This window comes from Camelus bactrianus, chromosome 27, assembly GCF_048773025.1.
Source record: "Camelus bactrianus isolate YW-2024 breed Bactrian camel chromosome 27, ASM4877302v1, whole genome shotgun sequence".
NCBI lineage: Eukaryota > Metazoa > Chordata > Mammalia > Artiodactyla > Camelidae > Camelus > Camelus bactrianus.
In genome coordinates, this window is record NC_133565.1 from 11,972,645 (window position 1) to 11,989,808 (window position 17,164).

The 17,164-nt window shown below is 39.3% G+C and overlaps 1 non-coding gene across 1 annotated transcript; it reads right to left on the minus strand.

Annotated features, from left to right (window-relative positions):
• Positions 1-12,079: 12,079 nt before the first annotated feature.
• Positions 12,080-12,146, minus strand: LOC123614836 (small nucleolar RNA SNORD109A). Its single transcript, XR_006722301.1, has one exon. It is a non-coding gene; the product is annotated as a small nucleolar RNA SNORD109A (small nucleolar RNA).
• Between the last annotated feature and the right edge of the window lie 5,018 nt (positions 12,147-17,164).

Genomic DNA, 17,164 nt, shown 5'->3' on the forward strand with positions numbered 1-17,164 from the left:
TGACCTCCAAGTGCTTCCAGCTGAGACTGGGCAGGAGCATCGCAGCTCACCACGACTGCAGCGCACAACTGGGCCTGTCACATGGGAGTCAGCCCAGCTCCTAAAAATGCATTTCAGAACTGCCCCATGTGCTTTTGCTTCCTGCACCCAAACCCAGGGAAAATACCATTTGCCTTCAATGTGTTTGGCTAATAGGACTGAAATATTTTTCAAATTTAAATTGTAGTCTCCAAAATGCTTATCATTATTCCAAAGCACCTTTCACAATGTATTTTTTTCTCACTTCATGATTGCCTCTCTCCTTAAATTATATACTCCATGAGAGTAGGAGTGTGTCTGTTTTCTTCACCCCAATGGTCAGCACATATTAGTTGAATAAACATATGAATAAAATTATGATTTTAAAACCAAAACAGGTCTGATTTGCAAACTGGACTTCCAGATCCCCACAGAAACTACCAGTGAAAACACTGTAAGAGTTGTTCCTGGAAGGTCTTGGATGTGAGACAGGAAGGGGGCAGGGCACAGCCATTTGGGGAATAACACAGCAATTAACACCATAATGGCAAAAGATTCAACCCCCAGTAGGCCTTGAGGCTCAAGATGGTGGGAGATTTGACTTCCAGTGGACCTTGAGCTTCATTATACGCCCATTGTAATCTATTCACATGGTGAATAACACGCCCACAGGTGCCATGACAGTCCCAAGACTAGCCACAAAAGGTCAAAGAGTGGGAAATGGCCAACTCCCTGGGAATCCCAGCCCCCTTCCCCAAGCTAGTTAGACAGGTCCTTTCACTTATTAGCATATGAAGCTACTGGACCCATAAAAACTGGCAGCACAGTGCCTGCCTCATAGCTGCCTCCCCGTCTCTCTCCCTCTTCGGAGACGGCCCGCCCTCTGTCTATGGAGTGTGTACCTACTTTTACTCTAATCTGAGCACCCAACCCCACACCTCGTGGCCTTTCTCTTGCCTTTTGATGTATCTGAATAAATCTACCTTTACTCAACTGTGGCTCGCTCTTGAATTCTTTCCTGCGTGAAGCCAAGGACCCACACTTGGTGGGGCACGTCCCAGGGGCTCCACCGAAGCCTGGGACATGGCCCTCCTCACGCCCACATCCGTTTTCCTGCATCCGATGGAGCTTTCCTGCCCCTCACACCCTTCCCACTACTCATGGACAGCACAGCCTTACACTTTAAGAATGTAGCTGGTTTTTGGAAAGCAGCAGAAGGGGAATCAGTTTTCTGCACATTCCTAAGACGGTGGTGAGTAAATCGCGCATGTCCTAAGTAACTTTAGCCTTAGTAGTGCTTCTTTATTTCTCTCTACCCCAGCCCCTCCCCTCCCCGCCCCACTCTAAGATCACACCAGTGATCCTGTTGTTTATTTCAGGCTAGCTTCTTGTAGATCATCACAAACCCCTGTGTGCTTTCAATATGTCTTTGCAAGTAACCCAGAGAGGAAATTAACAACACTGTCACTGACTCCACACGAAGTGGACACAGACCAGTGCAGACCACGGCAGTGGACAGGAGTGGCCTCCGTCTGCAGCCATATGCTTTATAACATGGATTCCACTTTCTTAGGTTATTTTGCTGTCATCATGGGACTTACATATTTGGGAAATACAGAAATAATAATTAAAGAGAGCCGTGCCATTATTCATTTAAAGGTAAAAGGGCCACTTCTCTGTGTACTTATGACCATCTAACTGATAACAAGGATTTTTAACTGCCTTATACTATCTCAGAAAAGAGTCAGAAATGCTAACTGACCACTGGGCTGACCAATGGAAGGACACAAGACTGAAGATGTTTTATTTTACTCAAGGGCAGCCATCCAATATCTGCTTTTGTGACAAGTTAAAGTAATTGCACTGGGGAGCTTGAGGGGTGACCTAAAAGGCCATCTTCCTCAACCCTCATTTGATAGATAAGGAAACTTTGGTCTCCAGCTGTGAAGCGCTTTGCCCAAGACAACGCTGGCTGTTACATTTATATAAATGTATGTAAAACTGGAGAGCAGAGCCTCTGCCTCGCATGGGGTGCTCAGACCACTTAATTCAACTTGCTTCCGTCAGCATTTCTTTGCTTAAGGAAATGTAAGGGGGCTCTCCATTGGGCTTGCCTGTGGGATGGGAGGGGGACGGGAGGGAGGGAGAGTGAGCTCTCCTAGTTTTCAAGTCAACTGGTTTTCGTTTGTTTGACTTCATTGTAAAAGGTCAGAAATAAGAGCCACGTTCCTATTCCCGTTCCCTCCCCAAGCCACCGAAGAAACCAATTTGCTAACATTCCCCACATTATTGTCTTTCACTCTCTTTTTACAGTAAGAGCATTACAGGCAAAGCATCTCCCAGGACCATGTTCCTCTTAGATATTCCTCCTTGATGTGGAGATGGACCCACGGCCACGTGGGAAGCCCCAGGCGCCCTGGCCCCAGCCAGCCCGCACCCCCGTTGCTGCGCATGCCCACTGCTGGGCTCCGTGTCTCTATTTGAGGGGCAGCAGGGCGAGTCATGACCCAGGTCCACTTTCTTACTGTTAAATCCTGCCTTGTCATGGTCTAGTAGAAGAGGAAAAGCATTTTCTCCCTGAGATCAGGAGCAGTCTTGGGGTCGGGGTAAGATTTCTCTCGGTAAATATCAAGAAGGAGTTGCTGAATGATACACAGGTGGAAAGGGGAAGGGCGCCTTAGGGGAAAAAAAGAAAAAGGTGTTTGCTCTTCTTAGTGATGGAATTGCTTCCAATCTGTTTTCCCACCTCTTCAGGAACGGCTTTCTGCCCTCTTCCTACTCCAAGTGTTCTGATTCCTGGAGCGTGCAGTACCCCCTCCATGCCTTTCTGCCAGGGGCTGTAGGAAGGAGTAGTCTTGAAAGGAAAAATGTGTGGGCTGTGACAGACTTTGGTTTCTGTCGTCCAGATACTTAGCCCTTTCGCTGGCGAGGAACTCTTGCTTTAGGCTGGCTGGGACCTGGGTCGGCAGTGCCGGGTCCGTTTTCACGCTCCCGGGGCCGCGCGAGTTTTTCCTGGGTCTTGGCCTTTTCTTCTTGGGATGTTCCTCACTTCTGTCTCCATAGACTATGTATTTAAGAAGCTTGCCTTCCGATTTCCCGCCGATGTCTGGACTTTGGAGTTGACTCTGTGCAGGCCCTCGGGGCCGGCTGGGGGACTCTCTGGGGACCCCTTCTCCCCACAGTGGCACCCTGCTGGCCACAGGAAGCCGTCTCTGCTTTCCTTCTTGCTCTGGATTATCTGGAGACTCTAAAGATAAAACCAGAACTGATCTGCCCTCCCCTCTGGAGGGAGACCCCCTTCTTCCCACCGTTGCTCTCCAGCCCTCATCCCTGGAGTCTGCCTTTAAGGTTGACCTGGAAGCTGTGGGCGGGTGCGGTCTGTGTTTGTCCAGACTGAGGCTGAAGAGCATCTTGTTCTCCCACTCTCTCCTGTTCTGCACGATCGCCTTCACGGCTGCCTCGCTGTCATCCGCCAAGGTAGCGGTGTAGCTAGACAGCGCGTTCCTGGAGGTGAGCCCGCGGACCAGGTCCTTGTTGCCTAGCAACCGAGCGTGCGCCAGCTCTGCCCTGCGCAGCTTGGAGTGGCATCGTTTGTAAAAGATTTTCTGCTCCATTAGCCGGGCGTTAGCTTCATGTTTCTTCATGGAGTCCAGAAAACTGAGTTTCTTTTTCAGCAAATTCTCCTCTTTCCAGTTGAAGGACAGAACTGAGTAGGACTTCTCTGTTTCCATAAACTTTATGTTCTCTCTTGATACCAAATAGTGCCTCTTTCCCTGATTCTTGGTGCTGTCCAACGAGCTCTGACGGTCGCTCTGCTGGTGGTTTTTCCATGAGATGCCCACTTGGGTCAGGGGATCTGACATTCCTCTGCCCACCTGAGGAGCTGTTGGCCAGCGTTCTGTCAGCAGACCTGTGAGGCTGCCTAGTGACCTGTGGGCACTATGACCACAGGGTTCTATTCCAGGCCCCAGTGTTTGTTGTTAAGAACTGTGGATCATCAAGGCATGCAGTCTGGTGGCCAGTGCTTCTCCCAAGGACAGAGGTCCTGGGAGCCTTCTTCAGTGGCCTGTTTACCACTGGCCCAGCTTCCACTGGAGAACTGTCCCCAGTCTAAGGGGAAGGCGATGTAAAGGGATGATAAGAGCTGAATGGGCAGAGGTGGGGTTCAAAGCTCCCTGCATTTGCTTTTCAGTCATTTATGGATGTTGGCAGTTTCTTAAATGTGGCCCCTTCTATCTCCCTGGCAAGTTGTAATGGACAAGTTTCTAGTAAGGTTATTAACAAAGACATGAGATTTAGAAGTATAATCTGAGAACTTATATGTAGGTGGTTGAAGAAGACACTTTCTAGAGTTTTATTGTATGAAACTCAAAGATGGAGTTGGTCAGTTGGTTGACTTCCTTTTAATTGTGTTATATAAGAATTTTATTCAAAGAAGAGACCTTCCAAAAGTTAAAAAGGGAGTGGGGGTGGGCAGGGGAGAGGTAGAAGAGGAGGAGGAAGAGAAGGTAATAACTTGATGATAGCTTTGCTGAGGGTTCATCAGCTGTTGACAGTCTGTCCCTGGATCCTGAGCTCAAAAAACGTGGCCCTAACTGGATATTAGACCCTTTCTAAACAGCCTCAGACATGATGACAGCAGGGTGGGTCACAGAGCCTGCTGGACGGTGCTGGTGCCAGCCTGCAGAAGACCCAGAGTCCTAATCCTGGCTCTGTTATTCCTCAAACCGTAGCCCCATTTACATAAACACCTTCAAATACACTGCCATTTGTTTTGCCTGGAATTTAGTGTGTTTGTGATCTAGCCACTTTGCAACTCAGAATGTTACTCGTTAGGGTTTCTTTTTTTTAATGACTGAACTTTGACAACTATAATCTTCTCTAGGGTTGCCCATGCAGTATGTAAATTATCGGTCCCTTTCCTCTTCCTTCTGTCCCTCTTCCTCCTGTTTCCCAGTCCATCCTCAATGCTCTTCAAGACCAGCAGACCCCAACCTCTTTTATCTAAATACTGTATTCCTGAAATAGTGCTCAGCCTTCCATCAGTCCACCAAACCTCAAAATGCTAGCCCTCCCCTGTGTTTGTTCCCTTATTAACAGTTACTGCTTCGCCAGACCCTGCAGTGTAAAAACACAAAGTTTTGATAGCTCCTTCATCGAACTAGATCCTTGTCCTTTACTTACATTTAGGGTAAGAGTGGTATTTTTATTAGTGAAATTAAATTTCTATAAAAATTATTTCTAAATTAGAAAGTATTATATAAATCTAAAGGAGTGTCCATGAATACAGGCGGTCCCCCAAGAGTGGTAGTCCAGGCCACCGTTCCCCGCTCAGTGGCTATCACGCAGCTTGGAGGGCTGACTCCAGAACTATGCTTGGCCACAGGGGTAGACAGATCCATCTAAGCCAATCAGGATACTGCCACCTGCCTTGCCACAGTGATTGGCTTGGATTGGGGCTGGACACCAGCACTAAGGGCCTTTAAGATATGACAGGATGTTTACTGTGGCTTGGGGAAGGGAGCTTGCTTCCTCTTACATGGGTTTGGGGACTCAACATGCTGCCTGAACAAGAAATCATGTTGACTCCAGTTGCTGTCATCAGCCTTCCTGCTACCAAGGGCACCCAGCCTTGAGATGCTGCTGACCCGTGGATGGTTGTATGGGGGGAGAGAACCCAGGTTTTAAATCACATGGTTGAGCCATTTGATCAAATCATCCCACAAGTCTTCAACTAACAGTATGTTAACTGACATAAGAAAAGTTTACTTCTTAGCAAAGTATCAGAATTCCTTAGTAGGGGGAAGGGGCTTTGTTGGAATGATGCTGACCCATTGCACACTGTGCAGGAAGGTCCCTCTCTCACCTCACTGGCCTTAAATGGCAGAATAGTGAGCAGAGCAGTTTGGGTGGTTGGGCTGTTTTATTGCACCTGGTGAAAGGGCTGAATTTACCCAGTTATTCCTTTGTTGACCATCTTTACCTTCGCCTTCTCCCCTAGCCGGTGCCCCCACAGGTCAGATGCGCTAGTCTGTTTTACAGTCAGCAGAGCCCATCCAGGGATAATCTTCAAATATTTAACAACATGGCACCAACCAATGGAACAGGTGCCAGCTGACAGCCCACCCACGCCTGGAACACGACTGCCTTTAACTATAAATGTGCTCACACAATTGAACAGCTTTAGAGCAATAAGGGATCTTAGAGAGCAACCAGTGTAAAACACTGTTATATGAGGATTCACTTTGCATAGATTTGCTAACGTTGGAAAAGGGAGGAAAGGTCCAGAAAGCCCTCTGCTGGCGGCCAACACCGGCAAAATACGGAACTACACCAAGTTCCAGAAGAGCACTCAGTCGCCCTGTCTCACCGTAATTACGGTGGTGACACTTCCTCTTCCCACTGTGGACAGGACTGGCCTTTTCCCCTGCTATCCTCTCTCTTGCTGGACAAGTGGGACGGAACCTCCTTGCTCTCAAGCCACTTTTAGAGCAAAAGCCAAGTCAAAGATGATTTTTAAACCATTTTAAAGACACAGGAAATCCCCGTGTCTGAGGCCCCAAGTGGGAACCATGGCTGTGCGCAGGCCGAGAGCGACAGGTCACTGCTGACCAGGCTTTCCTCTTACAAGGTCCACTGCGGGCTCCACACTCGTGACCTGAGTTAGGAAACCCACATCCATTCTGTTCAGTGTACCTGTACAGCTCTTTCTAGCTGCAGGTATTTATCTCAGCAATGTTCTCCTAGGGCAGTCTCCCAGGCAATAGAAATAAAAGCAAAAATTAACAAATGGGACCTAATTAAACTTACAAGCTTTTGTACAGCAAAGGAAACCATAAGCAAAACAAAATGACAGCTTACAGAATGGGTGAAAACATTTTCAAGTGATGCGACTGACAAAGGTTTAATTTCCAGAATATATAAACAGCTCATACAACCTAATAACAAAAAATTGAACAACCCCATCTAAAAATGGGCAGAAGGCCTAAAATAAGCAATTATGCAGTGAAGGCATACAAAATAGCCAATAGGCACATGAAAAAGTGCTCAATATCACTAATTATCAGAGAAATGCAAATCAAAACTTCAATGAGGTCAGAATGACCATCATTCAAAAGTCCATAAACGATAAATGCTGGAGAGGCTGTGGAGAAAAGGGAATCCTCCTACACTGCCAATGGGAATGTAGTTTGGTGCAGTCACTGTGGAAAACAGTATGGAGATTCCTCCAAAACTAAAAATAGACTTATCATATGATCCAACAATCCCACTCCTGGTCATACACCTAGAGGGAACTCTAATTCGAAAAGATACAAGCACCTCAATGTTCATAGCAGCACTGTATGCAATAGCCAAGACATGGAAACAAACCTAAATGTCCATCAACAGATGACTGGATAAAAAAGCTGTGGTGTATTTATACAATGGAATATTACTCAGCCATTTGCAGCAACATGGATGGACATGGAGATCATCACTCTAAGTGAAGTAAGCCAGAAAGAGAAAGAAAAATACCACGTGATATCATTCATATGTGGAATCTAAAAAACGAAAAAAGAAGACTAAAGAACTCATCTATGAAACAGAAACAGACTAGCAGACATAGTAAACAATCTTATGGTTACTGGGGGGTGGGGGTGGGAAGGGATAGATCTGGGAGTAAGAAATTTGCAAATATTAGCTATTATATAGAAAAATAGATGAAAAACAAATTTCTTCTGTATAGCACAGGAAACTATATAAACATGGTTTATATTAATTTAACTGTTCTAAATTTATTAAGACAAATGTATGGCCCTCTCATCATACTAAGAATTCCAGAAGACACAGGGAACTTCTTATTTCTGTTCTTGCTGTGCTGTTCCTAGTGATAGCTATTTTATGTGTAAAAAAAAAAAAAAAATCTGTCCCAAAAAAGTAAATATCAATTGAGAAAACACATAAATGGTAATCATAATGAAACCACAATTTGGTCCAATTGACATTATGTAACATCTAAATGTCCTATGTTCCCTTATAATTTCCCAATGTTACTGACACTAATAATCCACTTTATAGCTATTTGACCACTTTTTAAAGTTATTTCTATATGTGTTTCTGTATATAAGTTTTTACTTAAATACTTGTTCATGGTTAACAACAAATAATTTAGAAGAAATGAAACACCAGACCCCTCTTTAATGTGAAGTCTGTCTAATAAAGCTATTATGAAAGTGCAATTTAATGAGAGAATGGAAAGCCATGTGCATAGAGGCATTGTGAAATTACTGAGGAGGTGACTGCATTGACCCAATTTTGAAAGTCTTTGCCTCCTAAAAAAAGACATTCAGCTTGAATCTATGATTAGTATGTGGAAATAATCTCCCGGAATCCTCAGATAAGTATATTTACCATTGATTTTGGTAAGGCAACTCTAGACAAATTAGCATTTCTATAACTGGGTTACATTCCTACAGATGTGTTATTGTATTGACAAAACAGTAAATGCATCAGCTCATTTATTGAAGCCGGCAATATGGCAACGGCATAAACTTCTGCACAACCACGTCTCTCTATGGGGACGGCACAGTTTGGACGATGGCAATGTCAACACATGTAAAAATTAGGACCAAATAATGTGGCAGAAATCAATTTTCAAGATTTACCACTTAGATTTTTTGGAGCAAAAGCACTCAACACCAAAATAACATCCTATAGAAAGCTGCTTTTAGCAACTTTGTCTTTCCTTACTCTCCTCAGCAGTATTTCCCACATTGTAACAGTATTCACTGCCAATTGCCGATCTACTGAGTACATCACTAGATCTACAGTTTTACTCAATCTGCACTTATTTTTTCTTTAATTTTCTGTCTCCATTATTATTTTCTATTCAGGGGCAACAACCCATATTTCTATTCCACAAAAAGTTAGCAAAACTCTCTAGGTAAAGGAGTCACATCAGTGCTTTCCTGCTATATGTGTTTTCCCAATTTTCTCTTGGATATGCGTAGCCAAACCAAGTGCATCATTAATTTATACTCCGGCCTCTACTCCATCATGTCCACTTGGCCACAGTCTCTCACTCTGCTTATCACTTTTTCTAAGTATGTAAGTAAATAATGAGTTTACTGCATACTAAGTCTGGCCTGGAGAAATGACTTTGGATTTATCTTCACACAGACAGTATACTTAAAAAATACTGACATAAGTTAATTGTGAATATTAATTGCAAGGGGACTTTAATTTGCTATGTTTATTGGAAATGCTTGACCTGGGGACATATCCCAGAGTTAGGTGAGCCATGTTTGATATGTAAGTCTGAGTCAACATGACCCTAACCTTATATATATGCAAAGAACACTGGCAACCAGATGTTCTGGTTTCTCTGTGTCAAGTTCACAAACACAGTTACACTTACATAAACACACGCCTAGGCTCTCATTTAAATAAGCCATACAATGTTCGTAAGGTGTTTGGAGCAAAATGAAAGTGTGGGTATCAGTAGTTATTTGACCTTTCAATGACATGACAATAATTTTCAAGATCTGCCTCTAGATTAAAATTGTCATTAATCTGCTACTTAAACCTGACACCATAACTTATGGCTTTATTTTCTTATTTGTTCACTCTCAAGCATGCATTGTCAGCACTAAAGACAAAGAAATGCAAAGAAAAAAAATCCATATACCAAATATGGATTTGCTCAAATTATCTGGAAAGAAACACAGCACCGGAATCTTAAAAATTCCTACTAGGGAAGCTACTTTGATTAATTTCATGTTAACAATCTTTTAAAATCATTGTAATCAATTTTACCCTCTCATTGTCATTCTTACACTAATTATCAGAATATAAACTATTATTATAAATAAAACCTTGTATAATTTATCTAAACTCTGGGTCTTTTTGAACATCTGAACCTTTGTCTACAAATTTTGCTTTGAAAATAATAGTATTTAAGAGATTGAAAACAAAAGCTATCTTGGTATGGCTGTCAGTGTTAAATGCTACTGCAGTGTTTGATTTACTGAAATGTCTGTGTTTAAAAGAGAACCTCTTGACTTGTCCGAAAGACATCAATCATTAGTCCTCAAGTAATACATTATTTGCTAGACAATATTCCTAGAAAATGTACTAGCTGGTATTTGGACTATTTTGATGGGAAATTTTAAACTTTCTATTGAAATATATGTGTAGAAAAGAGGATGCTGTATATCTGAAAGTTGCTAACAGAGCAGATCTTAAAAGTTCTCATCACAAGAAAAAAATGTATAACTATGTGTGGTGATGAATGTTAACTAGACTTACTGTGGTGATTATTTCACAATATATGCATTATATTGAATCATTACGTTATGTACCTGAAACTAATATAATGTTATATGTCAATTATATTGCAATAAAAATAAAAACTGGTTCCAGAATAAAAAAAAGCATGCACAATAATCGCAGAGCTTAATAAATTTGCCACCCAAACACAGCAACTAATCCAGGCACGGGAAAAGATACAAATATTACAAGCACAGAAACAACCCAGGTGCCTTATTTCCCACATGACTTTCAATGCTCAGATTTCATGGCTTTGTAAATCTAATAGTAACAAATATGCAAATAAGGGTTTGTGAGGATGCACTTTTTAAGCAAAAACATGCCCCACTGTTCCTGCTATTCATATGTTAATGACTGTGGTTTATTTAAATATCTGGCTAAGCCAATCTCCTTTCTGATTGATTTTTTATTACTCAGCTCTTTAGAATTATCTTCTATGGTTCTAGAGAATAAATATGAATAAACAAATAATGTATAATAAACACAAATATAAGTACTACTTCATAGAATTTGTGACAGAACTCTGTCAAGAAAAAAGTTTATCTATCCTTAGGGCATTAATCTCAAAAGTCCCAGGTAAGGTAATCTTCGACATAGCTTGGTGAACCACTCTTTTTGGTGATGCATTTCAAGTTTTAGTAAGAAATAATTATAACATATATGACATTCCATAATTCTCCATTTGATCCCTCTAACATAATACCTTCTTTAGCCCAACACAGTATTAAAAATTGAACTATTTTGTGTTTCAAAACAATATTGCTTTTGAAATTCTATTGTGTAATAACTTCATGGTCTTGAAGAGATCTAACAAAATTTCATATACAGCGTTCCATGCTGCAAAAATGAGAAACAACTAATTTATGCAAATCCACAAAGATTAAAGTAGGAACAAAAATATCATGCAGTGTGACCACAAAGACCTATGACTTGTGGAGTCTCTATCCTGAAATCCCAACACTTTAACAGATGACCAAAATCTGATATTTGGACACATTTGGATTTTACTACAATAATTTTTTGATCCAATATTAAGTTGCCAAAAAATTCTCTAAAATTGTGCATTTTTTCCATCAAAGCAGAAAAGAGTTAAAAATAATCGAAGGAATGATAAGGATTCAATAATGTAAGTGATGTTGGTGAGGATCTCAATGAGGAAAAGGACACATCAAAATATTCTCAAATAAGCCTCTAAAAAGTCCAGCACAGAGACCTCAGGACCTGGCACAGAGCATATGATATAAGAATATCAAAGAGCTACTCACCCACATCCTCTGAAGTGGAAGACCTGATTCCAGTCCTTCTGTATCAGCAAAACATGACAGAAAGAAAGACAAAAAGAGAGAGTCTCAGAAAATATTTAATAGTAAAAGTAAAGAACTAAAATATGGTTCCATTACCACTACTTAATATAAGCATGCAATGTTCCCTTCTTTTAGTCCAACACTAATGAGACTTTCAGTTGCTTGTCCCCTTCTTAATTCAATCTTTTCCATTTTCTCATTTTTCACTCAAGAACATATTTCCTAAATACAGGTATCAATTTATGACTCTCTTCAAAGTTGAGCAAAATGAAGCAAAATGGATCATTGATTATAAAGGTGCATACTGCCTTACGAAATAGTACACTAATGCTTTTTCCTTAGAAAAAGAAAAAAAAAGCATGCAAACAGTGGCATATTATTACTAAGGGGTCACCAAATAGAGCCAGGCTCTGAGAGTCTTATTTGTCCTATTAGAGGATTATTCATCTGGACCTCAGATTGACATCTGGAATGAGTCCCTCAGCATCCTCAGACAGTTGTGCTCATCATCGATCCAGAAAAGCACCCTCCCAACAAATAAGCACCTCCACAGCCAGGCTCATTGCCTTCAGGCTCATCTACTGCGTTATGAATAAAGAACAGTCCATGGTACAGCAGACATTTTATTTAGTACCTGAATAATGGAATTGTTATACATACATGTAGAATGGGGAAATGTGACCTTGGATTGTTCTAATAAGATGAAATCTATTGGGAAAATGAAACACTTAATCAACTAAAAATTTGAAGAGTAAATAATTTACCAAAATAGTATGTAGTATAATTACACTACAAATGTAAGTAGAAACATCTATGTTCTGAATGTTCCAGATAAAGATTAAAAATGTCAATTTTTAGCACACTTGCATTTCGCTGCAAGATTATTTTCATCTAATACAAAATGGTGAAAAGACTCTCCAAAGTCTTCTCAGCGGCAATAACTCTCCAAAATTATTCAGGTTATTGCTTGTAAAAAGGTTTTTAAAAGAGAAGAAAAAATAATGAGGATTGCTTGAACCATGTAGGGATATTCACAGGAAAAATATTTATCATATTTATTCTTTTTGAGTCTCTGAAAGAATGAACTCACAGATTTTTGACTACTGACATTACTAGTCATAAAACACAAAAGAATTTCAAATGTACCGTGGTAGCTGCTCACTTTTCTTCCCTGAATGTAATGTGTTCACTTGAAAAAACAGTAACTTGTTCTAGTTTTTGACCTGCAGCAAAACATCACAAAGCAAATAGATTAGATTATACAATGCATTAACTTAATTAAAAATAAGGTATAACACTGGTTCCATTTTAATTAATCATATAGGTATTCCTTGCTACAAACATCACATTGCTTGATCCTCTGTCACCCTTGCAATTTAATTTATCCCCTTGTTTCCTCTCTGAGTTCTTTACTTTGCAAATAGTCAATAATCCTCCCTGCTGAACTATGCAAATAATGACACAGCAACTGTCTCTTAAATGGAAAATTCTAAAGTTGTATTCCATCCAATAAAAAACTATATAAATACCTTGTGATGTAAACATTATCCTGTGATGTAAAAAATCAAGTGTCATGGCAGTGGTACTGTGGGATTTTTTGAGAAGGATATTAATTAAGCCAGTTCTGAAAGTGTTACTCAATTTATTAGAAGGCCATTCAGCTGGATCTCAGTAACCCCAATACTTAACGCTCATCCTTTATCCAGATAGGACCACTACCAACAAATAAACAGTCCTTACACCACACTAACGCCCTTGAAAATTTACCAATTGCATTCAGTTTATTGTGGAAAATGGCACATTTGGACATTTGACTTGGTTTTAGTAACTCTGGTTATAATGACAACACCAGAAGCTTCCCAGGATCCTTCTGTCTAGAGTGATTCAGAAGTGATATTGCAGTGGGGCAGTTTTCAATGCAATATGACAGAAACAAAGAACCAGTTGTTAACTGTGAACTTGGGTCATATCATTTAGAATATTATTAAAGTACGTTAGAATCTATCTAACAACACTATAAAGGTGATACTCCTTCTACCTAATTGATCCACACTCCCTAGCCACAGAGGTGTATGTTCATATTGAAACCATAAATAAAAAACCCTCCAAAACAACCAGGAAACAATGAACAAAATGGCAATAAGTATATAACTATCAGTAATTACTTTAATTTTAATGAGCTGAATGTTGCAATCCTAAGACATAGAATGGCACTGAATAGATACAAAAACAAGACTCATATATATGCTGCGTACAAGACTCATTTCAGATCTAGAGAGACACCCAGACTGAAAAAGAAGAATGAAAAAAGGTATTTCATGCAAATGGAAACAAAAGAAAGCCAGAGTAGCAACACTCATATCAGATAAAATAGACCCTAAAACAAATGTTATAACAAGTGACAAAGAAGGACATTGTATAATGATAAATTGATAAATCCAACACTAAGATATAACAATTGTAAATGTCTATGCACCCAACATAGGAGTAATTAAATACATAAAGCAAATATTAACAAACGCAAAGAAAGAAATTGACAGCAACACAATAATAGTAGGGAACTTTAACACCACATTAACCTCAATGGACAGATCATCCAGACAGAAAATCAATAAGGAAACACTGGCCTTCAACGAAACATTAGATCAGGCAGAATTAATAGATATATGTAGAATAGAATAGATATATTCAATCCAAAAGCAACAGAATACACATTCGTTTCAAATGCACATGTCACATTCTCCAGGATATATCACATGCTAGGCCACAAAACAAGTCTCAATAAATTTAAAAAAATGAAATCAGATCAAATATATTTTCCAATCATAATTACATGATACCAGAAATAAATTACAATAAAACATGGAAAAATCCCACATCGAGTCTAAAATAATGTGCTACTAAATAGCCAAAGAGGTAATAAAAATATACCTGGAGACAAAAATGTAAACACAACTTTCCAAAATCTTCGCAGCAAAAGAAGCTCTAAGAGGGAAGTTTATAGTGATACAAGCCTGCTTCAGGAAACAAACAAACCAACAAAATCTCAGACAATATAACCTTTTACCTAAAGCAACAAGAAAAAGAGCAGACAAATTCAAACATCACTAAAAGAAAAGAAATAAAAAAGATAAGAGCAGAAATAAATAAAATAGAGATTAAAAACCATAGGAAAAAATCCATAAAACCATCAAGAAAGAATCACCAAGAAAAAAGAGGGCAGACCCAAATAAATAAAATCAGTAATAAAAATGAAAGTTACAACCAACACTGCAGAAATAGAAAGGATCATAAGAGATCACTATGAACAATTATACACCAATAAAATGGAAAGCCTAGAAGAAACACATACATTCCTAGAAACATTCAGTCATGAAGACTGAATTAGGAAGAAATAAAAAATATAAACAACAATTACCAGTATCAGTGATTCAAAAACCCCTAATAAACAAAAGTCAATGTCCAGATGGCTCCACAGGTAAATGCTACCAAGCACTTAAAGAAAAGTCAGTGCCAATCCTTCTCAAACTATTTCAAGAAATTGAAGAGGAGGGCATACTACCACATCCATTCTACAAGGCCAGCATCACCTTGATACAAAAACCAGACAAAAACACTTCCATAAAAGAGAATTATAGGCCAATATTACTGATGAACATACATGCAAAAATCCCCAACAAAATATTAGCAAACCGAATTCAACAATGCATCAAAAGAATCACACTTGACCATAATCAAGTTGGGTTTACTCCAGGAATGCAAGGATGTTTCGATATTCACAAATCAAACAAAAAAACAAAATAAAAACAGACTCAGATACAGAGAACAACTGGGTGGCTGCAGAAGGGTGGAGAGTGGGGCCAGGGTGCAAAATAGGTGAGGGGAATTAAGAGGTACCAATCTCCAGTCATAAAATAAATACGCCATGGAAACGTAATATACAGTGTAAGGAATATGGTTGATCACGTTGTAACAACTATATGAGAACAGATGCCTACTAGACTTACTGTAGTGATTATTTCATAATGTACGTGATAAATGTCAAATGACTGTTAGTACACCTGATACTAACAATATTGTGCATCAACTGTATTTCAATAAAAAATAACATATATTAAAATCTACAGTAATTAAAGAAGTGTATTACAGGCATAAAGACAAATATATAGATCGATTGAACAGAATAGTAAGCCCAGAAATAAATCCACATGTACATTTTCGATGGACCTTCAACAGAGAGCTAAGAATACACAATAGAAAAATAGTCTCTTCAACCAGTGGTGCTGGGAAAACTGGATCACCACATGCAAAAGCATGATACTGGACCCTACCTTATACCACTCACAAATGTTAACACCAAATGGATTAAAGAATGAAACATAAGGCCTGACACCATAAAACTCCTAGCAGAAAACATGGGGAAAAGGTTCTTGATGTTGGTTTTGGCCGTAATTTTTTTTCATATGATACTAAGAGCACAGACAACAAAAATAAACATTAACAAGTGGGACTACATTTAATTAAAAAGCTTCTGCATAGCCAAGGAAACAACCAGTGGATTGAACAGACAACCTACAAAATGGAAGAAAATATTTGCAAACCACATATCTAATAAATGATTAATATCCAAATATATAAGAAACTCCTACCACTCAACAGCAATAATCATAATCATTATCTTCATTATCACCCCATTAAAAATGGGCAAAATATTTAAATAGATATTTTTCCAAAGAAGACAAACAAATGAATCACTAATCATTATTCCTAATCATCATGGAATTGCAAATCAAACCCACAATGAGATATCGCTACTGTGAAAAACAGTATGGAGTTTTCTCAGAAAAAATTTAAATAGACTACTATATAATCCAACAATTGTATCCTTGGGTATCTATCCAAAGGAAATGAAATCAGTATCTCGAAGAAATGTCTGAAGTTCTATGTTCCTTGTGGTATTATTCATAACAGATAAGATATGGGAGCATTGCCCATATGATAGATGAATTGATAAAGAAAATGTATACATATATAAAATAATAAAACATGACTCAGCCATAGGGAAAAAGAAAACTTTTCTATTTGTGACAACATGGATGAACCTGTTGGACATGTAATAAACCAGACAGAGACAGATAAATACTGTATGGTATCACTTATATGTTGACTCTTTTAAAAAGCCAGTTTTATATAAAGAGAGAATAAAATGCCAGGGGATGGAGGGAGGGGTAGTTAGGAAGATGTAGGTGAAAGGATACAAACTTTTTAGAAAGTAGTGAGGATCTGATATACAGCATGGTGAATATAGTTAATATAGTAGTGTATACTTGAAATCTGGTGAGAGATTTTAAGAATTTTCAACACACACACACACATATGAATTAACTGTGTGGGTGAGTGAATGTATTAATTATCTGGATCTTAGTATTTATTTTTCAGCATATAATGCATCAAATCATCATGCAGTATCTCTGAGATATATCCAATTATATTTGTCAAATGTTCCTCAATAATACTGAGGGAAAAGGAGAACC